Genomic DNA, 25,878 nt, shown 5'->3' with positions numbered 1-25,878 from the left:
TCTTCTTTGTTAATCACCAGCGTAGAGATCTCAGAGACAATGCCCTCCTGCTCTCCTGCAGGACCAGAAAGGTCCCCTCTTTGTTTTCTTATCTTAATCCAAGCAGGGTGATGTCTTGGTTTACCCACCCTGACCTGCGCAGTAACACTGCCTGTCTTCTTTAAGGCTTCCTAAGTTTTCAACCTCTATCCCATCTCCTCCGTTTCTCTACTTTTCCAATTATACTCTTTCTCAGTGACAAAGGTCATATTCCTTTTCTTAGTTCAGGGAAGTTTTTGACAAAAGTTATTGTAATCTTGCACAAATATTTGGGGTGTGAGGTTGAGAGACTGGGACCTGGGTTGACTGAGACTGAAAAACTGAGGCTTCTGTGAACAAGATCGATTCACAGAAGGTCTTTTATGCATGCTTTATCAGTGCTACAAATCTGAAACGCTTTGAGGCTGTGACAAAAAAGTTCCTATCAGGCATTTTGTATGGGGCAAATAGTGAGATGTAGTGAAGAACCGGATGAATATATTGCATATCTATTCTTTTTCTAATGTAGACTTTGTCGTGTGCAAAAGACAAACTATCTGGCATTGGTATTTGCTTAATAAAGGAGGCGCTGACAGTGTTCAGTGCCATGGGAGATCCACGGGTGGAAAACCTGCACTCCTAAGGCACCCCGAACAGGACCAAACAGCATAGATGAAAAGCAGAGGCCCAGGGGCCAAACCTCATTCAGCTGCATCTTGCATAAACTTACACAAACCCAGTAAGATGATTATTCATGCACACACACACGTATATATGTATGATGTCTGGTCTATAATAAACAGTAAATGGTAACAATTATTTTTAGTAATTAAAAAATGTTTTTAGAGATTCAAATTAGCATACATGATGACAATATTTGACAATCTAAACTTATAGTACAATATTACCTTTTAAAACATACCTAAGACATTCCATCCTTTTTTCTATCACTCTCAGAGTCAAGTTAAGAGAAAAACAGTTGGGAGTAAGGGAGGATGAAGAGGGAAAAGGGGGGTCAAATATGAGGGAGGACCCAAAAGCCTCACAATTTATTTATAAAAATGTGTGGATGTATTTTTACATGTTTACACTTCAGTCACCTTCAAAGTACTCTCCATTTGATGCGATGCATTTATTGAAATGTCTTTTTCCACTGTTCAAAACAGTTTTTGAACTCATCGGTTTTTATGTCGTTTAGTGCTTCTGCTGTCTTTTGTTTCACCTCTTTCATGTGGGCAAAACGTTTCCCTCTGGGGACTTTTCCATCCAGGGTGAGAGAGGGTGAATAGGGAGGATGGGACATGGGGGTCATGCCGTTTTTGGTCAAAAACTGCTGAACGCCCAGTGCAGTGTGGGCAGGTGCACTCGTCAATCACCCGCTGTGAAATGGGTGAATGCGTTGAAAGAGTCTTCAAAAAAAATTCACTGAAGCCGAACACAGGCTGTCACAACGTCGTCAGCTGGTACACTGACACAGATGGGTTCCTAGAGCACTCACCTAGCGGGGGAAGCCTGTGCTACCAGGCGCCTGCACTCCAGAAAATAATTCCAGTTTTTTGACTCCTGGCCCCCCGCTTCTATATGGTGATGGAAGGACAGTAGATCTTAGGTGGTGAGCACACAATGCAATATATTGATGATGTATTATAGAATTGTACACTTGAAATTTATATGGTGTTATTAACAAATGGTATACCAATAAATTTAATGTAAAAAAACCTCACTCACTTTCAAAATTTCCTGGTAAAAATGCAAGTAGTTGTTTTTTCTTTTATTTTCTCATCTTCTGCTATGGGTGAACGAGAGCTGCGGTCCAGGAAACTCACAGACCAGGCCAGTAGGCAGTGAATAATTGGGAGTCAACAAAATGTGTGTGAATTTTTTAGGTGACATCACAGGTTGAGATCACATCTACCAATCAAATCATAATACAATGCCTTAAGGCATTTGATTTCTATTAAAATCTGAGAAAAAGCCAGGCAGATGTTCTCATTTTATAGATAGTAAATTTGAGGCTCAATGAGACTGTGATTTTTTCCAAAATGAAAGGACTTGTTTATAACAAGGCAAGCTAATAATAATAGGACAAGGTCTCGAACCTTTTGGCAAAACTTGTTTGAGCTAAAACTTATGTATAGAAAAGTGTAGGAACTCTAAGTGTACCGTGCAGTAGACTTTCACAAATTAAACACAAATTGATGTGCCCACCACCAAGATCAGAAGTAGAATGTTACTAGCACCAGGAGATCTGTTATGTTATTCCAAATCGCTGCCCCTCAAGGTGGCCAATACCCTCGCTTCCATCACCTTTGGTTAGTTCTACATATTTTAAAACTTTATGTAAATTGGTATAAATATTCTATTTTATGTTTGGATATTTTTTGCTCACTATTGTTTTTAAAATTCACCCATCTTACTGCATGTACCAATGGTTTCCTCAAATTCACTGCTATATAACATTTTATATATAAATATACCACAACTTACAATATTTTTTAGGAAACATTTCTATAGTTGCGTTGTTTACAGTTTTGGGCTGCTAGGAACGTCGTACTTCTACGTTGGTATATATAGGTGTACCATTTCTGTTGAGTGTACAACAGGGGTACGTACTCCTGAGTGTATAACAGAGGCATGTACCGAGTGGGGCAAAAGTAGGCTTACAATTGTTTGGATGGAAAAATATAATAATTCATAAATAATAATGAAGAATAAACTTTGTGTTTCATGGACTCACAACTGTAACCTACTTTTCTCCCACCCTGTATAAAAGAAGCCAAGTCTTTAGACTCTGGGATCAATCTCAGCCTATAAATATCCTCAGCATGACTGGACTTTCTTCTGATATACACGGCAAAGGAACAGCACGATCTGGGAGTGAGCAGCTACGATGGACTGAAAGCCTTTTGGATGCTGTTAGTATTGAGCACTATTGCACCAAAAGTGCCAGAGAAAAAAAGCGTGACAGAGAGCCTGAACACCAGTTTCAAACACTGGCCTCTTGCTTCTCAGATATGCTGTCCTCAGTGAGTCTCAGAGCCTTTGCAATCGTTGTTCCCTCTGTCCAAATTGCTCAGCCTTTCCTTTTGTCTTGAGTTACTCCTACCCATCCTTCAGGACTCGCACCAGTTTTCACTTCTTCATAGCAGAGAAGGTATCCCCAATCCAGATTCAGATCACAAGTACTTGTCTTGCAGAAATATGCACTTTTCCTTTAAAAAATCATTGATCTTTATCATAAGTTTATGTGATTGTTTCTATAAGTATTGATTTATTATCTATACTCGGTGTCCGAGGTCTCCACTGGGGGCTGGTAATCAGGTTCCCTCTTCCCAGCACACACTTGACTCGAGGACTCCCAGGAGGAAAGCAGGTGTTCAGCATAAACCACCTGTTTGTATAAGCAGGTGTTATACAAACACAAACTGTATAAATAGTTCAGGCACAATGAGCAACTCTTATCAGTTCTGGGAATGGAGGGAACCCTCCCAAAATTTATGTTCCCAGATGCCAGGACGTCTGGTTTTCAAAATAAGGGTTTAGTTCAGAAAAATATCAGGAGGTATTGGTTAACAAATTTAAACACTTTTTTTAATTACAGGAATTTTATTGTTGTATAAATCTCCAAGATGGTGTGGGGAGATTGAGTATATACAGTTTTCCAAATTTGTTGACCTTGGAATACTTTCTTCCTCTTATTTTTTAAGGGATTGGTGTTCTGCGAAGAGCACACGGACAAATGCTCTAGTTCCAGCCCCTTCTCCCAGGCCAGTCGCCAGTCCCACCTCGGCGTCCTGCTGACAAGACCCGGGGCACAGCAGTTCAAAGCACACCTTTGAGGATTCATAGAACAGATTGCTGTTACACTTGTTTAGCCAATTAACTCTCTTCCTTCTCAGCCCCTGGAATCATGACCTGAACCCCGTAACACACATCAGTGATTCTGAATCACAGATAATGGAGAATTAAAGGGGTGAAGCCTATGTCTTTGCCAATAACGAGACAATGTTTATTCAGCCTCCCACCTTACCTGACCCAGTTTCTGTTTCTTCACAGGATTTGGCAAAAGTAACTTAGTTTTGAGGAGGTAACAATCAGGACTCATTACCATGTTACAGACCATCCAGCACAAATAGTGCAGAACAGAGGTAATCAATCACCATGCCAATTGAAAACTTACGTTCAGGTTCTTTTCTATTTTTTCCACAGCCTCTGGGATTGAGACTGCTGAGGCGAAGGCTTTGTCACAGAGGTCGTAAAATGAAGCCGCTGCTTTGGGTGATTAATATATAGTATTATGATTTTTTTTTCAGGCCAAGACTTTTAATTTTTGACAAAGTGCTACATGCAATATATTTTTATAGGAACTCATTTAGAAAAATGGCTTTCATGTAATAAACACTAGAGGAACATCTTATTTTTCTTCCCAAGTTTAATTGCACTATTTTAATACAAGGCAAATTAAGTAAAATTGGGGCCAGGCTTCTCTGAAAAGCAATAGTTCACTAAGTTTATTAAGTATGCTTAATAAAAAAACCATATTTTTTTCCATAGGTGGAGGAGCTGAGATAGTAGTGGTTTGTCAAATAATTCAGACAATGTATTTTGACTCTTCAGCCACTTCTGAAGGTACTGGTAAATTAGCTGGCATCGAGTTTGAACCATGCGTGAGCCATGAATGCAAAAAATTAAGGCTCCAAAGACTGATAAATTTTCTTCCAGTTCCAAAGATAAGTACCAAGGCTTTATATTTTTATAATGAGAATAAAAAAGAACTGTTTCAGAAATAATAATGTTGGGCTGGAGTCTCTCCTGTGAGGTCACTAGTCCCATTCATGAGGACTTTACTCTCGGTGGCCTACTCATCCCTCAAGGCCTCCCCTCCTAACACCACCACCCTGGAAATTAGGGTTTAACATATGGGTCATGGAGAGACACAGTCAGTCAGTGTGGAGCAGGAATAGTCCACAAACTTGGTGCGCCAGAATAAACTGGGGGTATTTTTTTAAGTGAAGACTATGGTACCCTACCTCACATCTGCTTAATCACAATCCCTGGGAGTGAGGGCTGGGAATTTACATTTTCATATGCTCTGTGTACGATTTTACACACTCACACACACACACAAAGTGAAAGTAGTCTAACATTTTTAGACTACTACAGGTGGACAAGGTCATACCGAGTTCCCATGCCAGGTCAGGTGATTTTTAGCTGGGCTTTAAAGGATGAGTAGCACTCGAGAGTTAAAAGGGAAAGGAGAGGGCATTCTAGTTGGAAACAATGGTGTGGGTGGACATTCGGAGACCGAAAAGCAAATTATATGCATCAGTTGATGAGCAGACTGGTTTTGTGGAGACCTGGTCTAACAGAGGGGAGCAGGAAGAGGAAAATGCGAATGCACACGGGGCCTAGACTGTCACTGGTTGTCTCACTGGAGAGCATCCTTTCTCATAACCACGAAGGTACAGGAGATCCCCTGGGTACGTGACCAAGATACACAGAGCAGACTTTATGGGCTCCAACGTGGAGAAGATTCTAATTTGGGGAGGGGTGGAGGTGGAGAGAGGAAGGAGAGTTTTCTGTAGAGCAGCCCCTGCTTCGTTTTAGATCGTCTATTTACTTAATAATGCACAGCTTTGATCCAAAAATTTAGGAAGAAGCTTTGATGATCTAATTTCGTTCACACGATGAGTAAATGAGCTTTGCTGCTGCTCCTGCACTCGAACATCCTCAGACAGAGCGGCACTCACAGGCTGCTGTGCAGGAGGAAGATAAGCCCACAAAGACCATGATGTAATTACCCTCCCTCTTCATAATTAACTTTAGAGTCTGTTGTGCTTTTTAGGGTCTAAAATAAAACAGTAGGCAGTGAGAGTATGATCATCAATCTCATTTCATAGCAACAATGGATAGTAGATCTCTCTATCTTATTTAATATTTTATGATTTGTTTTTAAATTTAAATTTCTGATGCTATCAGACTCTAAATTTTCATGGGTTCCCCCCCCCCACTCTTAAAGTGCTTTAGATCCTGACTGAAAAACATGTGCAGGTTACTGATATTGCATGCACAGGTTAACCTTTTGATCGACTGTCCTGGGTGGGAGGCCTGAGCACTTCCAGAACAATCTAGAGCTGGGCCCCACACCCTCTGCAGCTGCCCCAGGGGAAGGACCTTGTGGCCACACTCTGATGGGTTTTCCTTTACAGACACTTCCCGTGTCAAGCTGTGTCACCCAGCTGCAGTGCCCCCCACTGCCACCAGTGTTCATGGTACCACCCTAAATGACTCCAAGCTTAGTAGTTTTTGTTTAAATGCTGCCAAGAGCGCAGGTGCTGGGCCAAGTGTGGAAGAATAGCTCAGGGCCGTGGGCACAGGACACAGCTATCTATATAAGCAATCACCCGTTAGCTCCTCTCGATGTCCTCGGAAAGGAATTGTGGTCATGAAAGGTTGTACTGCTGGCCCTTCCACCCCAGGATGCTAGACATCCAGCACAGAAATCTTTAGACGCAGGCAATCCAGTGTATAAAAATGGCGTACAACCTGCCTCAAAAGTAACCACACATCCATCCTCAAATGATGAGGGCTGGATTTTGGAAGCTTGACCATGAGTGACTGAACTCTAATCCATTGCAGAGAAGTGGCATCTATCTGATGTGAACCATAAAGAGTGGTCTGGGAAATGACTTTGGGTTCAAATTTTGCAGTATCGCATTCAAATGTATCAACAAAATACACAAAGCCTGCAGGATGAGAAATCTGTATGACGCTCAACCAGTAGACCATGGAGAGCACAAATTGAATACCCAGGCCTGAATGCAAAAGTGACTCCACAGCGCCTGCACTTTATCCCTTAAGTAAATAAAAGTGGGATGGAGCGAGTCCCCGTGCCTCTGCAGTGACCACGTCCTTCTCACCACTTGCAGGGATTTTTAGCCACTCGTATCGCAAGGCCAGGTTCTCAGGCCCCGTGGCTGCCAGGAGTGGAGGTGGAGGCGCAAGCAGAGGGCAGAACAGTGTCCCCCACTCTCTCACGCCTGGGCCCTGGGCCTCCATGGTGTCTGCACACAACCCAGCAATCGCACAGCGTGGGGCCCGGGCAAGAGCCTTCCTGCTTTCTTGCCACGGCCTCACTTTGAATTTCAGAGCCTTTGCTGATGCTACTGATGTTGTGAATGAGACAGTTGACGAATGATTTGAAACCACTTCAGAAAAGCATGAAAAACAGCTTGTCATTTTGGCTTAACACCCAAGCTGTTACTTGTAAAAATGACTTTACTCTCCTAATTCTCTGCATATTTTCTCTGACCAGAAGCTGACAATCAATCTCAGCAATCTCTCCTCATTTCCCAATGTATTGACGTAATCCCTCCCACCAGGAGTGGAACAACTTTGTTTCCATTCTGCTGTCTCTGGGAAGTATGAGTTTTAAACAGAGCAGGCAGAGGCCTTTCCCTCAAAGTGGCCGCTTCCTTGGTTTGGGTACATTTTGTGTTTAGCAGCACCCCTGCCCAGCAGGTCATTTCTGCCCTTCTTCCCCTACCCTGGCAGAAGCCTGAAGTGGCTTGAAGGAAGCTCTTGCTGTTTAGAGTCTGGTATCAGTTGGGCATCAGTTGTGCGACTGTGGGTATGTCATTGCATTGGGTTGTACTTCAGCTTTCTTCTCTGTAAGACTAGGACAGGTATGAGAAGTATCTGATGCAATGTGTGGCGTGCAGCAGGGATTCCAGTGAATTTTTAGGGCAGCTGGCCAGCACCTGGAAATCTCGAAGCCCCATATCCTGCATCCATGGATGTAGAAAATGACCCCTCTTGGGTCAGAGGTCAGGTAGAGGGAGCTGCTGAATTTGTTCTGCCCCAGCAGGTAGCCCAGGGTCAGGGTTAGGCTGGAAGAGATTCTGGCCGGTTAGCAAACATTCTTCCTCAGTCCTGAAATTTGAATGACTGGGGTCTTCTTGCAGACTAAAACCCGGATGGAAACAGAAATACCTCCTAGCACGTGAGGGATATATTCTGCTTCTCCTTCTGATGACATCCATAATAGATGATGTATAACACACACACGTTAAGTGGTACTAATATTTTGAGTTTTTTTTCATTCCTCTGCTAAAATATCTGCTTCAAAGTGCTTAGAGGCTGAAAAATTGCTGATATGTGGGGCTGGGTATCTGTACATGTGGGTTCTGGTAGTGATATGCTGGTAAACCTGCCCTCCTGGGGGAAAATTGTACTGTTTGCCAATTTCGGTGGTGGAAATGTTTACGTTGTAGTTGGTTTCGAGCCTTTAGCCTGACGCCCCTAACGTAGGATTGGAGAGAGGCAAGCACAGATGGTTCCTGTGAGCTGGGACAAACCAGCTCTACCAGCAGAGGTTCTAAACCAATTCTGTTACTTCACGATGCGTGATTTGTGAACCCAAACTTTCTGTTTTCTTATCTGAACAACAGAGAAATTAAACCAGACTAAAATTGTCCAATGTGGATGATAATAAACAAAAAATAGCTTCTTGGCTCTAAGAAATGAGAAATTTTGGGTTCAGCAGAATCAGTGAATTATGTTTCCTTACAACAGAACTACTTTTAGAAACTTCATTTTGACTTATTGTGATTGTCAGAGAAAGTTATAGTATTTAGCTTTTCCAAATACTTTTTAATGGCACAGTTATTAACAATAACCAGAAGTCTCTACTAGATGATTTTGCAGCTCTAAAAGTAAAAAAAAAAAAAAAAAAAAAAAAAAAAAAAGGAAGGAAGGAAGGGAGGGAGAGAGGGAGAGGGGAAAGAGGGGGAGGTGCAGGAAGGAAGGAAAGAAGGAAGGGGAGAGAGAGAGAAAGCAAGCTAGCTCAAAAAGTTACCACTCCCTCACTCCTATTCTCAAATTCATTGCTTATTTTTTTAGTTAAGGGCGCTAACCTTTGTTGAGTGCTTACTCGGTGCTGCCTGTGAAATTCAGCTATGCCATAGTTTTCTAATTTAAAGCTAACAATTATCCTGAAAACCAGGAATTGTTTACTACCCAATGTCCAGATTAGAAATCTGAGCCTTGCTTAAGGTCACAGTTTGAAGTGAAGGAGGAAACTAATACTCCAATCAAAAAGTGCCTTTCTTAAAGACTCTCCTTAAAAACAAAATGAGAGTGAAGTATAAACCCACTTAACCCTATAGGTGGAGATCCATTTTAGTAATAGTGACACCTTGTGGCTATATCTGCCTCAGCTTAGTAGCCAGAGAAACTAAAAGGGATCTTTTTGTAGTCACAGCACTGCTCCCCCCCCTCCCCCCCACCCCGCCCAGAGCAGTGGGATAGGAGTGACATGAAGAGAACTCTGAGAATTTTGTGGGATCATCATTTTGTCATTTCAGAAATGAAATCACCTGAGACGAAAAGAGTCAATCTGTCTTGTCTTTTCTTCCCTCTTCTCTCCAGTTCTTTTCTTTGGTTTCTATGATAAACTAAGAAGCAAATAAGTTTGCTTTTACTTCCTATCCTACACATATCCAAGAAAAAATAGTACATTTTTTAAATGCTGAGTGACTCTCTGATGTTATTAAGAAAAACTAAGCGTTCTTCCTTTCAATGGGAATTTCAGGTTCTGGGAGTCTGTCTGTATATCCTGTTCATGTGTTTTTGGAGAGATTTCAGGTACATGTTCTTTTCAACCGCCTGCACGAAATCCTGCCTCAACATTCCTGGACGGATCAGTGAGCCCTGAAGCCGTGTCTCTGAGCCGCTCTCATTTCCTAACAGAATGTTCTTCCAACCCTCGTTCTGGCTCTGCAGCAGCATTTCACGTGACTGGTGAGCCCTCTCTGATTCACAACGGTGCATATTCCGTCTCTCAAATAATGGCTTAGAAAAACATGCACCTTAAAGAGTAATAGTATATAATAAAAACTAAAACTCATCCAAATCGCATCGCCTAGAATGCGGAGTTGAAGCTATTAATGTTTCTGTAATCATACTTTGAGGTGTCTTTTCTCTCCCTCTCTCTCTCTCTCTCTCTCTCTCTCTCTCTCTCTCTCTCTCTCTCTCTCTAGGTTCTGAAACAAGCATACCTAGCTAGTCTCGCTCTTGTGAAGATTTTCTACAATGTACCTCGTGGAGACAGAGGAACACAGTATTGGGCACTGGGAAAGGTTTTAAAGACCCTTCACTCCTGAGGTCCCCACTGCGCAGCGGGTTTATGGAGAAGCTACTCCTCAACATGAGTATTATTTAGGAATGTCTTATCACAACTCAAATTCTCACTGGGTTCTTGATACTGTTAAAAGCAGAGTTGATCAGAATCTCACCGCCCTGAGGGTTCATGCTTAGGGAATGGCCATGCTAGGGCTTGTGTGGGAGTCACATGAGGCTATTCTTCAGCCCCGCTGTTCCTCCTCTCCATCGCATGACTAATGACCTGATGGGGAGGCAAGGTCGCCCTGGGGGTAAGGTGCTAGCCTATAAGACTTGCTTTTCCAATTTTGCCCGTTACTAGGCACCGGAGACTTCCCACCCCGGCGACATTCCATACCAGGCTCCTCATTCCTGCTCTGCCCCCGTCTGTCTAACTGCCTGCTCTATTAGTACCTGTGAACCCGTTGTCGGGAAACCCAACGGCAACGACCGAGCAAAGTGGCAGGTGCATAAAGTAGCAGAATATCGCCGAGTTTATCAAAAACAACTGCCTCGCATATGGAAAGTGCAATCCATTTGCCTTCGCAATGAGTATGTGGCGGAAAGATTTCCTTCTCACATCAGTTTAAGATAAGAAGTGGTGAGACAGAGATACATACGCATTTGATTTTGGATGGTTCCTTTGAAGTTTAGTTTGGTGGAATTGCCTACTTTACAGCCACGACAGCCCTTTATCACAGTACAATGAATACAAATGACAAGTAGTCGCTGGCAGAGAAAAATTCATAATCATAGGAAAAGGAATAATGTACGGAGATTCACCAGAAGAGCCGACTGGGTAATAGTGGAAATTCTTCTCTTCCAATTATCTCCGAGAGTGATTGCGGTATAATTCACACCTGAATTTGTCCAGCCGCTTTGATCAGAGTTTTCCATATTGTCAAGGAAGGAAAGTAATAGAGGAAGTCCTCTGCTGACCGCATTCCTATTCTTTGCTCTATTAGCATATCTGGTTCTACTAATAGCAGCATAGAATAAGGACTCTAGGGAGGGGATATAGGAATAAAGTTAAGGAAATAGATGTTGGCAATGTCAGTCTAAGGTTGAATCCAGGTTCTCCTTATCTTTGTTGAGTGACCTTACTAAGTTGTCTGGTCTGATCTCATCTGTATGATGGAGATAAAACTAGTTCTTATTTTGTAGGACTGCTAGGAAAATAAAGTGAGATGATGTAAGTAAATACCTGGCACTTCATTACCGTGCGATAAACGTTAGCTCTTGTCTAGAAGCTATTTTAAGAACTAAAGGCAGAAACCTAGCTGATTCAAACTCTCCCCTACCCTCTTCAACCCAAGGTATTCACCATTGCTTTTTTTTGGCCGAGACTCTGCACATATGTAGCATGTACAAATTTTGGTCCACAGCCTGGAGTGGCAGCAACTATTTCCCTTATATCATCCTATAGGGCAGCAGAGAGTCTTATCCCCGTTATTACAGTCTCTCCTCCTCCCTCCCTCCCGTGGTTGTACCAGACTCTCCAAGGCTTATGTGGTAGCTGGAAAGGGGCATTGACTGCTCATGCCCAGTATATCCTGTGTGCTACTGAATGCTGATGAGTTTTACTGCTGCAGTCTCTTAAAGTTCTCTGACTTAACTTCATTCCTTCTCATGTAGGTAACAGAATCTCAGCCGATGCTGGAAACCCTGTGCCAAAGTCCTTCCCCAGATGCCCACTGACTCCAAGTAACTAAGAGCTGCCACATAGCTTTTTACCCTGCTAGAAGCTCCCTCCATGTGCACCCTCTAGCACCCTAGCAAAATATAAATTGATTAAGGTTTTCCCAACATAGACCATTTGGGGCTTCCTCTGCCTTTCATCCTACTCAGATTCTGACTGTAAGGACTCCAAGGAACCACAACCTGCTACAAAACAGGGAAACAGGAAAAGCTTAGGGAGGGAAGGACAAAGGAATAGCTCAGTTAATTATCCTGCCACTTACACAGGATACCGTGTTTTCTTTAACTCCAGGGCAGTCAAACAGGAAATTCTTTCTGCTATATCCAAGCTTGAAAAACATGTCTTTTAGAAAATTAGCATGAGAACTCCTTGTGAACATAATTATTTAGCCACCTCCTGTCCTTAGCCTTTTGGGTCCGCTCTCCTATCCGTGAACTCCCTGCACACAGGATTCGTCCTCTGCTTCTGCTCACTCTACCCTCAACGGCAAATCCACTTGCCTTCACCTACTCCCTAACAGCTGTGGCTTAGCTCTCAAGCCCTGGAACAGATGCCACCTCTTCCATGAAGTCCTTTGTGATCTTCACACCCTCCTTTTCAGTTATAAGCGATTACTTCTCCTTTCTCCCATGGCACCGTGTTTATGCTGCTTTTAAGCATTATTGCTTAAAAATATTTCTTCCTTTTGCATTATTCCTTTTGTATCTTGTATTACTTAGTTTTTTATGTTTGTTTCCACAAGATCATAAGTACCTTGAAAACAAAGTCTTTTATTCAGGTCCCAACTTTTTTTATTTTTTATATAATGGGTTGACATCTTTTTTGTTTTTTAAAGATTTTATTTATATTTTTTAGAGAGAGAGAAAGAGAGGGAGAAAAACATCAGTGTGTGGTTGTCTCTTGCGTGCCCCTACTGGGGACCTGGCCCATAACCCAGGCATGTGCCCTGACTGGGAATTGAACTGATGACCCGTTGGTTCGCAGGCTGGCACTCAATCCACTGAGCCACACCAGCCAGGCCTCAAGTCCCAACATTTAAAACTAATATTTCACTGTTTGTGCTATTATAGTTGTCCCAATTTTTCTCCCCTTGCCAAAGTCTTTGTAAACAATTTTTTTCTAGAAAAGAATTCAAATCAATTTCAATTAAACAAAGCAATGTTGTAAGAGACAGAATGGGTTGCTGTGAAAATCTGGTAACTTTCTTCTCATTTAAAAGGAGAGGACACAGGGGATGGGGATATTGGTTTGGCTGGTTTTGTTTCTGTGGTATAGGGCAATAATTCTTAATCCTGGCTGCATATTAGAATAACCTGCGTTATTTTCTTAAAGTAGGATTGCCCAGGCCCCACCTTGAAATTCTGACATAACGGGTCTGAGGTGGGGTACAGACACTAGTCATTTTTAAAAGCTTTCAGACAAGGTTGAGAAGCACTGGTAGAGAGGGGAAAGGACAAATAATGGAACCCCTGAATCCCATTTTCCTGTCATTTATTTAGGTTTATTTATTAATAATTTTTTTATCTCAATTTCCCATTTCACCCTCCTTTTGGGTATTGTGTGCACTTTTGTGAGCCAACTCAAATTCTTTTGGGATAAACAAAGTTTAAATAATCAGATCACTAGAGGATGAACCAGCAATCACCAACCCAAGATCCCAACATACTAAGATGTTTTCATGGAATCTTAAGGAAAATACTATAAAATTCTCAAAATGAATTTTATTTCTCTATGAAACTTATTTTTAAAGAATATGTATCCCTCCCACCCATATCTCAAGTGCTTTTTATAGCAAAGTAAAACAATAAAAGAGATAAAGAAATAGTAAGCATATATTAAAACTTCAAAAAGTTTGGATATTTAAAAAAATTCCTTAGTTTTCTCAACTCTCCATTAGTCTACAATTCTGAGCACAGAGCTTGTTAACTTCTTGACTGAGCTCCTTATGAAGGGGGAAAACCTGCATCAGGACTGGATTGTCGAAATAGCAGCTACCCATTAGTTTAGGATCTGAAATAGTGCGGTTGAGCTGAATGAAACCTAATCACGTGGTTCCACCTCTGTATTCGGACAGGACTCCCTGTCGTGTAGCCAAGTTCGTAAGTAAATAGCATTACAATAATGTACTAGAATTTTATCCTAATGTAATGTGAGCAGTCATATTAAGCAACTAGGGCACCATGACATCTTTCTAATATGAACAGAGACTAAATGGAACCTTCCAGATCGATCAGATTTAATGCCACAGCACCAAAATGTGCGGTAACTGAATCAGGACACAGATGAGATAAGCCTTTTAAGCACTTCGAAACAAGTAAATATAAAAGTTTACAATTGTGACATAGCAAAAACAAAAAAAATGCTATAATTGAAACTTCAAAGTGTAAAAAAAAATACTCCACTTATGCCACTTTATAAATTTGAATGTAATCTCTTTGCTATTTAGATTGCACAGAACTTCTAACATTAATATTTTGGTTTTCTTCCTGCCTGTGCTTAAGAATTATCCTAAAAATTTACCAGAAAATAAATCTTTGAGAACGTAATAAACTATGTTTTTCAGAACAAAACCAAGAGCTCTTACATCGCAGAGAGCTCACGCGGATGCAACCGCCCAGCTCGGTCGCATTTCGGGCCTGCTCGCAAAGCATGAGGTTGTTGGAGCTGTCCGACGTCTTTTGGTCAAAGTCTTGCCATTTGTAAAACAGAAGTGAGGGCACCAGTTTCCCTCTAGATGCCATGGAAGTGATGTGGTACTGAACTCTATTCTTTCTGGCGAAGAGACGAGAAAGAGTTGTCTATAGTCATTAATCTACGCAGTACAGTAGGAACTTCACAAATATTTAAATTATATACATTAGGAATTAAGAGAGATTTTTAAAGCTCATTAAAAGCTTCCTGCAGTATGTGCCTTTATATATTTTTTAAATTGCAGTAGCAAATGCAAAGATGACTTCATTTGCCCTCATGCACTCCATCTCATAACCTCTGGGATGTAGCCCATTTCTATTTCCCTGAATTGCTTTTTTTCTCCCCCCTAATTGGCCCCTCCAGATAATTCCACAGGATAAGCAGGAGAATAGTCTCTGGGATTAGTAACACTGAACAGGTGCAAAGCGTACACCGCAAAGCTAGTTAAACCTCCAAGGTGGAAGCTCCAACTGTAAATGAAATGAGAGACACATAGCCTCATCAGTGCCCATATGTTGGTCACCTGGGGATGCTCTTATCAGAACAATCTTTGTCAATGTAACAAGCCTGTTTCAATGCTGCCCACAGCATGAAGCTGATTTCTATTTTGCATTGTAATAGATCATACAGCTTCAATTTCCAGTGGACATGCCCTAACATATTGGGTGTCTCAGGAGACATAGCAGCAGCATTGACGGGGAGGGACAGAGGGCCAAGCAGTATCGTGCCATATTTAAAATGTTTTCTTCTTGAAAAGAAAACTGATTACCAAATGGGATGATTCACCACTTCCAACTGTCAAGAGTAATAGCATCTCTTATTAGAGGCCTATTACAAAGTGACCATCGAAATGTCCAGGTTTTGAAAAATGTGTGTGTTCACATGTTGATTATAAGATAAAATGTTTAACTTCTCATATATGGGGAAGTATATGGCTAAATAGCTTTGTCGTTTACAGTGAGAAATAGGGTAAAAGAGAATGTAGCGTGAAGAAGAAAAAAACCAGCGCAGCACTAGAAGACATCATGATAATACCTGCCAGTGTTTATGTCACCTTTGCTCGGATGGTCTCCAGGTAGCCCCTGAACTAAGCGGACACTAGTTTTCCCGGCGGAGCAGTTCCCAGCACTCAGGACCTCCAGTGCTAAAATCACCACAGTCCCGGGCCAACAGGGAGGACTTGCTTAGCCTACAGGAAACTTATCACCTCCCATCAGTGCGCGCTTTGATCTGCTGTCTCGTGAAACCGCACAGCAACTACCCGGTAACTGAGAACTCTACTGCGTCACCTGGTGGTGGAATTTAAAAGAAGACAAAGTAATAGTAGATTTTTCAAAATTACCCATTATATTTCGGCAAAAAGTTAAAGAATTTCTTCACCATTTTTAAAAATAGTGCTGTTGGAATTTGGACACCATGATCTCAGAGATGACTGGGAAGATTTGGAAATAGGGTCTCACATTGGACGGAGGGGAACTGAAAGGGTGTTGGGTTGGGTTTGACTAATCTCAACCTAGATGAAATTGTTGGTGTTATAATCTTAGTGATTAAAGACCAAACGTCACTGGCTTGAAACCTGTACTGCATCAGGCTAGGCTATTCCAATAGGATTTCCCACCTGGATGAGGGGAGGTCACCCATTATGAGGACTGAGTACCCCAGAGGGAGGAGGAACTCCGTGGTGAAGCACCCGAGAGAGCGGCAGCTCCGGGAGAGACAGAAATTGGAGAGCGGAAACGTGAACTCCAGATCGCGGATGTGCCGAGAAGTCTCCAGCAGAGAAGCTGGTAACACCTACAGGAAGAACGCACACCTGGAAGTAGACAGAGAGGCACACTGCGAGATGCCCTAAGGGGGAATGTGTTCTGAATGGGACCAGATTCAGCACTTTTCTGAGATGTTCATCTTCCGGAACCCTCAAAATCTTTAGTAAAATCTTGTAAACACGTGTAGGTTAGTCTCAGCTGGGCTATGAAAAGTTTAGGAAAAGGGCTGTTCCAATTCTTGAGAAGAAAGGTTAGAGCAGGTTTCTCAACTTCTTTTAAATCAACCCATAAGTGGCCATGTTATGCATTTTTCCCCACTCCCCTCCCTCCTCATTAGATGTTAATAGCACATATATATGTATAAATATCTATATACATATATATATATCTGTTTATGTACATGTGCATTTGTGTGCTTTATACATTAAAAGAGTAAGAAGAGTAAGATGTCTCCACCACCACCCCCTCCCCAGAACCAATTTTCATCTGTGGATGCAATGGCACCCCATTCAGAATGCGTGGGTTACAGAGAAGGGATAACAACTTGAGAGATACTGCATTCTCAGACTATCGAGAGTGACCCTGGGCATAGTAGCGATCAGAAGGCTGATGAGACCCCAGAAGACAATCTGGATTTGTAAAGTACATAAACATCCCCAGGTGAGACACTGGACTACCCGTAGTTGAATGGAATGCCAGTTCTAAGTCATTATAATAAGGTTATTAAAGGAAATGTAATTTCACTTTGAAGTTACATGCTGCTGAAGCCAGGGAACATTTGGTTTACAAATTTAAATAAAGCATATTTTGACAAAATAACTGATGAAGAAGATACTTAAATCTCTCAGTGAAGATGGAACATCATATACACTCAACTGTACCAACAGAAAGGCGTGTGTGATGAAATACAGACAGAGCACAGTAATTGGGATAATTAGCGTCTGCGAAAACAAAAGTAAAAGCTGAATTCTTAACCAATAGAAATGCTGAAGAGTTTCTCACTGGCTAAACTAGACAGAGATAATTATATAAGAATCCAAATGCGCAGCTAAGATTCACGTATTACAAACTCTATCTACCTTCAGTCTCTTGCACTGGAGACCATGGTGCCTGCTGTGCAGAAAGTGCATGTTGTACAGTGCGAAACGGACTTTGGTCAGGAGACCTGAGCTCTGCTTTCCACTCTTCCACCCTAGGCTCCTTGTTCTCCACTTGCTAGTGATCAGTTTTATAACCTAGAAAGCACAGGGGCTAAAAAGTAAAAGGTCTTCAACACACCCTTCCACCTCTAACATTATTTGAAGATACAAAACTACATACTTTGCCTTCCTATGGCCCAAAGCAGTTAATATTTGATGAGCAATCCAACAGTCATCCATGAAGTATTTGCTAAGTGTCTCCTACTTTCTGTATTGTCCTGAGAAATGAGGCGGGGCTGGATTTACACAATTCATTCCATTGGGTTTCCTTTTCCTACTCATAACTACCTAAAATGTATTGCATACATAATTAAAGGTAAGACTTTAAAAGCAAGTAACACATGCAAAAGTAATGTGGTGATTTGAATTTATACCGAGGTGTAAATATCGGAGCCTCCCCTGACAGTAGGGCTTGGCCACGAGAAAGGAGACACCAGGGTCAAGAGACTCAAAACACCCTGACCTGGCAGCAGGGCACGTGAGTAAGGAGCAGCTAGCTAGGGACCCAAGGCTCTTGCTGCTGGTGCTACCCTTGACTTAATGCATTTGGCTCTTTCCTGAGCACCCCAATAGGCTAGCGTGACAATGACTTTGGTTTGAGTTTTATTATAGTAGATATACTTATCTAAAGACAGACTCAGACCGTTCGACACCATTCTACTATGTGGGTTTAGAAATGACAGCCCTTAACAAAACTGGTTAAAACATAGAGCACTGACTTTATGATTGGCACGACCTTCAATAAAATGGAATGTATCCAAACTGACCAAGTTTATAATATCATATTCTTCCTCATGTTTTATTAATTCAAGCTTTGTTTTGTTCTTACATAAGACTAGCCAAAGTTGTTGAAGTTGTGAAGGAGAAAGGACTTCGCTTTTGAAACCAAAAGTATCCAATAATTAGAGTAATTATTTTTGACCTGCAGTATTTTTATTGGTAAATTCACCACTGACCAACCTTGAGTTAAAAAACAAAACAAAACCTGATTTATTTTGTTATAATAAAAAGTAGCAAAAAAATGTACTGATCTGGCTTTTGTATTACTAGACTGTCACTGTGAGGAGAACGCTTTATTTCTTTCTATGGATGAAGTCTGCAGCCCACCATTGCGGCCCCTCTTTTATAACACGCTCCCACCTTGCACAGTGACCTCCAGCCACGCTCCTGGAATGCTTGCCGGTTCCTCAGTCCATGGTTTGTGTTCCCCTATCACTTCACAGTACCATCCATCACAACAGTCTCTGTTTTCCCGTGAACTGTGAACCCCCAAGGGCAGGGACCATGATTATTCATCTTAGTCTTTCCCAGCACCTGGCACAACCTTTGCATAATATATACGTTCAATTAGTGTTAATCGGATGAAAGTAAACTACTTTTATTTTCAGTGGCCTTCTAATTATGTAAAACAGTATAGCTATAATAGATACCAGAATCCTAAATGTAACATAACAGTGTATCTCTGTTAGAAATTTAAATCTTTTAAAAATAAAAAAGGAAATAAATGTTAAATACATATTTTCTAGTTTGTATAAGCACAAGATGTCCTTAAATAACTTTAAGTTTCTTATGTCTTCTTTTATGTGACACTGTAGGAAAATGGAGCCTCCTGTTACCCTTTATTTGTCCTGTTTGGTTTTAATAAGCGTTGTTAGCAGAGAACAAAACATACAAAATTAAGAAATAGCTAGACGGTGATTATTTTTTACCTTTTATCCCTATATTAGAAATCTTGTAAATACAGCCTCTTGGTGCCTAAATATTTATTTACAAAATGTCAACAGACAGGAGAAAGTATAAATAGAAATGCTAGTGATTTTAATGAGAACTAGTTCTTCTGAAATCTGAGATTAATTTCATCTCAAACATTACAAATACATACTTATTCTTCTGGACCAATACTTATCTAGACCCAACATCAGCTACAGAGCCATGACCAACTTTTCTGTGACTTTTTCCTGAGCATTGGATAAAAAGACAGGTACATTGAAGGACAGCCGCTAACTCTCTGGTCCCATTCATCTCCCCTTCACTTGCCCAGTTCTATGTAATTCATTATCTACTGCCGTGTCTATGGGTGGATTTCGCGTGCTATCGTGTACTGTGATGCACTTTGAAGAGCTGTTAATAACGCCAGCTAAATTGTCAGACCAGAAGACAACAAGCTCGGGGCAGCAGGTCATTTCACAGATCTCAGAGTCATGCTGAAGTGAAAGGCCTGTTAAATTATTTTGGAATCTCTCAATCATTACAGTATATACAGACTCAATAAAAAAAAAGAATCAGTTCCTGAATATTAATTCCTTGATGGATGTTTAATAAAGTTGAAACCTGCTTTGTTTCAAATGTGTTTGCAATTTACAACTCTGCTTCCACAAATACTTGAAGTGGTTCATAATTAAAACACTTACGTGAGACTGTTCACTATAAAGTCAGTGAGTGGAGATAAGCAATTATGTGGTGCAATTTGGGGAGAAGTTTTGTCTTCCAGGGGATGTTTGGCAGTGTCTGAAGACATTTTGGATGGTCATAACCAGACCTGGGGAAGCCGGGCAGGGGGCCTGCTACTGGCGTGTGGTGGGCAGAGGCCAGGGTGCTGCCGCTAGATGTCCTACAGTGCCCAGGACCTGCCAACAAAGAATTATTAATCTCTGGCCTTGAATGTCCAAGGTGCCAAGACTGAGAAACCATGATGTAGAAAAAGGAACAATAATTCAATCAGGTGTGACTAACTTAAGCGTAAAGCTTCTTGGCTGTCAAGTCGCAATCCATAGAATATTGCCAATGATAATTTTGCAAAGAAAGTTGCTGAGAATTGAGGGATAGGGAGAGAAAATAAAAGCTGTATTATCAGAAAAGTGATATTGCTGCCGGTGAAATGTTTATGTTAATTACAAAATACAAGTTAAATTATGTGGTTTTAAAAGTTAGGAGTCACTGTTAGAGAAGAGTCATATCCTAGGATGCAACTACACACACACACAAAAAGAGGTTTAAAAGATAAAGGTCATTTGTGCAATATTTTACCAATAAGTATGAAGTGAAATGCACAATTTACTGAGAAAATTTAAATTATAAAAACTAGCGCAACAGAAGCAGGATATCTAATTAGACCGTCATTTATTGAATATATTGAAATCAAAATTTAAAACACATACCTTGACCCTCAAATGGTAGTAGGTCTAAATTCCTTCACACAGGTGGTTCCCTGAAACTTTGGGGAACATGGAATTCCCAACTTAGACAAACTGCTCCAGAGCCTAGGAGCTGCTAAGTTGGTTGTATGATTCACATTAAAACTCTGGAATCAAATATGACTAATGACAGTGAACTACAGCAAACTGTAGGACTTACTTATGTACAGAAATTGATACCTTCTCTGGGTACTTGGACAACCCATTGTGAAGTATAGTAAGATAAAGATGTCATTTCTCATAGGCACAAAAACAATAAAATAGCTAAAATTACATTCAGTTAATTTTTTAAATCCATGGGAAAATATAGAATATTACTAAAGGACCTAAAAATGCTTTAGTACATGTAAAAGTGTATCGTATTTATGGATGCATAATCTTAATATTTTATGACTATCAATTCTCACCATATTAATTTGTTAATTCAATTTTTTCTTAAATAAAGCCCCAATATAATTTTTCACAGCAGTTGAAAATTTATTTCTAAAATTTATGTACAAGAGTAAATGCAAAATGGTCACCAAGGCAATAATTAAAAATAAGGTGGACCCTGGTTGGTGTGGCTCAGTGTATTGAGCACCAGACTGCAAAGCTAGGGGTCACCGGTTCAATTCCCAGACAGGGCACATGCCTGGGTTGTGGGCCAAGTCCCCAGTGGAGGGTGCTCGAGAGGCAACCTCACATTGTTATTTCTCTCCCTTTCTTCCCCTCTGTCTAAAAATAAATAAATAAAATCTTTAAAGAAAATAAGATGGATTTTCCTATGTAATATTAAAACATATTACAAAGTACAGTAATTGAAACTGTGTGGAATTGGCCAATGAGCAGACAAATACTTCAGTGAAGTTAAGTAGATAATGCGGAGACTGACCCAGGCACAGCTGGGAAATTAGGCCACGGGAGATGCAGCATTTCGCATCAATGGAGAAAAGGCAAATGATTCAGTAAATGCTTTCCAGGCAATTGACTAACAATTTTGAAAAATAGTCATGTTCTTCCTTATGACAATTATGATAGTAAATTCTGCACGGATTAAATATATACACGTAAATCACAACACAGTGAAATTAATATAAGAAAGAATAAATGATTAAGTTTACGTTCTTGAAACAGAGAAGATCTTGTGACAGGACATGAAGACTGGCAGGTTTGGCCGTATCGTGCTGGGGCTTCCCATGGACGAAACACATCGCCGATAGAATGAGCAGATGAGAACATCCAGGGAGAACATATTTGCAATGTATTGGTAGAGGGTTTTCATTAAGCATATAGTACAAAGAATTTCTATGAATCAGTAAGAAAAGAGCAAACAGTGCAATAACAGTAACAAAAGAAGAGAACAGTCAATTCATAGAAGAGAAAGATACAAATGATCAATGCAGGTCTAGAAATTTATTCCACCTCACTAATATTCAGGGAAATAAAAACCCAAACATATTCATCTATTAGATTGTCAGATATTAAAAGGTTTAGTGACATCAAGTGTTCATGAGGGTGTGAGGAATGTAATATGTACTCCCATCAGTTTGACATTTAAGGTGCCTGTAACACACCTCCCAGGGCACTTACGGCGAAAAGGTTCTGTGCCTGGAGTGAACACAGTGGCACGAGTAGAAATATTTGTTTCAAAAAGGTAGAAACAGCCTTAGTATTTCTTAGAATTATCAATATTGTATCAGTATTAAAAAGCAGTCAACTATAATTGAAAAAAAATTAAAAAATAGAAGCAGTTAGTTAAAAAGGAGGATTTAGACCAGTATAGTTAAATTTCTAAATGTTTTTATTGGGTTATAAAAGCATCTTGTAGAATGGTATATGCAAATCAATACCATTTATAAATTTCAAAATCTCAGAGCAATACTATTTTCCATGGATACATATATGTCTATATTAATATTTTAAACAGTCTAGAGCAAAGAGGCACCAAACTATGGCTTGCCTGGTTTTGTAAGGTCTGTGAACTAAGACTTTTTCCAATTTTTAATGGTTGAAGTTTGAGGAAGAAAATAGTTCAAAAGATAGGGAAATTATATAAAATTTCAATTTCATTGTGCATAAAGTTTTACTAGAATATAGCCACAATCATTTGATTAAGTTTTATTAGTGACAAAATTTAATGATGTTTTACTTTTAAATGTATAACCTGGTTGAATTCAGGCTACAATGGCAGAATTGGTTAGTAGAGAGACAATAAATGTAAGCCTAAAAATCCCATTAAGTTAATTAGTATTTAATTAATAGTAAATATAAGCCAAAAATATTTATCATCTGGCCCCTTTTGCAGATAAATTTTGCAACCCCAAGGGATAAACCCAAACTAATTACAGGGGTCAAAGACATTTTGTTACCCTTATCATTAATGTGCTAGTTTTAAAAGAGAATGTCTTCTTGTGTTGGTTAGATTTCTGAAACAAATCAGTCTTTAAAAAGAGAGGGAGAGAGAGAGAGAAACTGTGAGCCCAGGTGAGCTGAAAAGGTCTCGGTTCAAGGGCGTTTCATCTGTGGCTTCACTCAGTTCCCACTGCCATCAGGGTCCAACGTTCCGTTGGGCTGTTCCCACTCTTAGGCACAAGTTTTTCACAAGAGAATTGCCAGCAATTCCTGGAGTTTTTGTCTCCTTATTTTAATACAGAGAAGGAAGCCAATTTCTTCCTTCAGTAATCCTACCCAACATGTTCCAATAACGGGAAAGAGGTAGGCAGTGGGAGTAGCCAGATGGGTGGGAGGAGCATTTTCTCTCCTCGCTGCCAAGGATGCCGGCGCATAATGAACAGCCCTGCGGTGGCAATGAACCAATCCACCTTGTCTGTAACATGCACCGGACTTCCACATATTTGCTTGTTCTTGAAATGACATGTTCAGTTTCCACATTTCTGTCTTATAGTTCCTTAGTTCATGACAACTATTTTATTTAAGTGAGTGTAGAAAAACTCTAACAAAATAGAAGATCAAACGGCATTCTCTAAATCCTGATAAAACTAGGGTCGCCACTTTGGACCAACTTTTGGCTGGCCTTTCTGAGTTCATGAGATAAGGCTGGTGCATTTTTCTTGTGTGTTTTTTGTTGTTGTTCAAGGAGAACAGAGTTGTACCAATAAGCAGACAAAATATGCATGATTTCTTTTCTAGTGTCAGCTTAAAAAAAAAAAAGAAAAGAAATCCGACTTTGACTTTTTTTACTTACTCTCTTTCCTCCAGGAACTGTTTTGTTTTCCACCTGGGATGTTTGCCACATTTTCAGTTGGAATTGGTTTTAGTTCTATTCCCACAGCATTTAACTCTGGTAGACCGGGATGTGACTGAGCATCTTCCACTTTAATTGATCTAATTTGCACACATAATTCTGACGGAATTATTCATTGTAAAGTGCACCTGTGGGCCTTTCAGAATTCTGTCTTTTTTCTGTGAATCCATTGCATTAATTTACCTGCAAATTCCTCCTTTCTCTGGAGGCTTCTCTTGGTTATGTAAATACTTTTGTACAGATTTCCCATCACAAACTGTTCTGAAAACAATGTTTCAGATTTGGACAGAGACCTTGGAAGTTCCACAGTTGCAGTTTTAATGATCTTTTTTTTCTAATAAATCACAGGTATTTGTTATATACCTGATTCATTACTAACATGATTGATTTAGTAAACACTACAATTTTGGAACACAATTCTAGCCCTCAACGATCCTAATTTTACTTTCCAACAAAATTTAATCTTTAGTTTTAAAGGTGCATTAATAATAAAGATACAACAGGAACTACTATAAAGGACACATGGACAAAACCAAGGGGGAGGGTGGAGGTTGGGGAGGGATGTGGGTTCAGCTGGGGTGGGGTGGAGGGATGGGGAGAAAAGGCATATAACTGTAATTGAATAACAATAAAAATTTAAAAAATAATAATAAAGATACATATGAGTATTTTTAAATACAATTTTACCCTGGTTTATTCTACATACACTAGTTAGAGTAACAATTGAAGATTGTGAATATAGAAAAGAGCTGTGATAGCAACGCAATTGCGTTATTTTAATTCTGTGTGACATCCGTATCCTGTCACTGGTAGTTGTTTCTATGATGCTTGAATTGCAACCTCATAGCAGCCTATAACTAGGATGAAGTACATAGAGAATAGTGAATACATTCACCCTATCAGTCAATAGAGCTTGCTTTACTATGGAATCACTTTCTAATTATTTGTTCTTGTTTCTATCCCTCATAGACTGTGTACTCACAGAGAACAGGGATTTACCTGAAAAAAAAAAGATATTTGATTAATATTTGAGGAGAGAAGGAAGGGGAATTTAGCACCTGTGTGCATATGTAACTGTGAATACAAGACTTAGAAAACAATTAATGAATAATCATGCTGCAGATATTGGAGCTGGGTTACATGTTCGTAAGCTTCTCCGTGTAAGAAGAAAAGGCCAAGTTTTGGTATAGCACACTGCAGCTGTCCCTCTGAGTCTTGTGCTATGAGTCTTGTGGGAAGAACGCATTTTCTCAGGCAAGCAGAAAGGGGGGGCAGGGGGCGGATGGAACACGGTGCTTTTAATTGGTACAAGCTGTGTGATATCAGTCCTACCCACACCTCAGGCTACTTTTTGGACCTTTGATATTTATTTTAATTCCATTTCTCCTGGCTGCTGGGGAAAGTAGTTTCCTTCCTTCCTGACTTCCTGCCTGCTTTCACCTTTTTTTTCTTTCCTTTCTGCTTTTTCCTACAAAGATTAAAGTCTTGAAAAAAGCTCAAGGTATATAGTTCTACCTAATATGTTAAATACATTAACTACAAGTTCAAAAAACTGGTAATTTGTTTCATATTACAGAATTACCACAATTTTATATGCAGCCTCTCAGACTTGAATATTTATGGTTGGCTGATTTTAGTAATTTCTGATCTGAAGAAAACATTATGAGGCATCAGTTATACTTAGTAAAGTAGACCCTGTACTGAATAAACAGGAAACTGTGTAAATTGGTAAATTGTTCTCATCCTGCCTTCTGTATATTGAATTGTATCTTGAAATATTTAATATTCTGGCTGACAGTGTGGTGTGACTCATATAGGCTGAATTGAATATGGATGAGTTTTATTAAAGAGCTGAATGATTTGCAGCAAATAAACAGCATCAAAAATGTTGGCACTATTCCTGGGA

The sequence above is a fragment of the Desmodus rotundus genome, chromosome 6 (assembly GCF_022682495.2).
Source record: "Desmodus rotundus isolate HL8 chromosome 6, HLdesRot8A.1, whole genome shotgun sequence".
Lineage (NCBI taxonomy): Eukaryota > Metazoa > Chordata > Mammalia > Chiroptera > Phyllostomidae > Desmodus > Desmodus rotundus.
Note: the sequence above shows the minus strand (reverse complement) of the source record.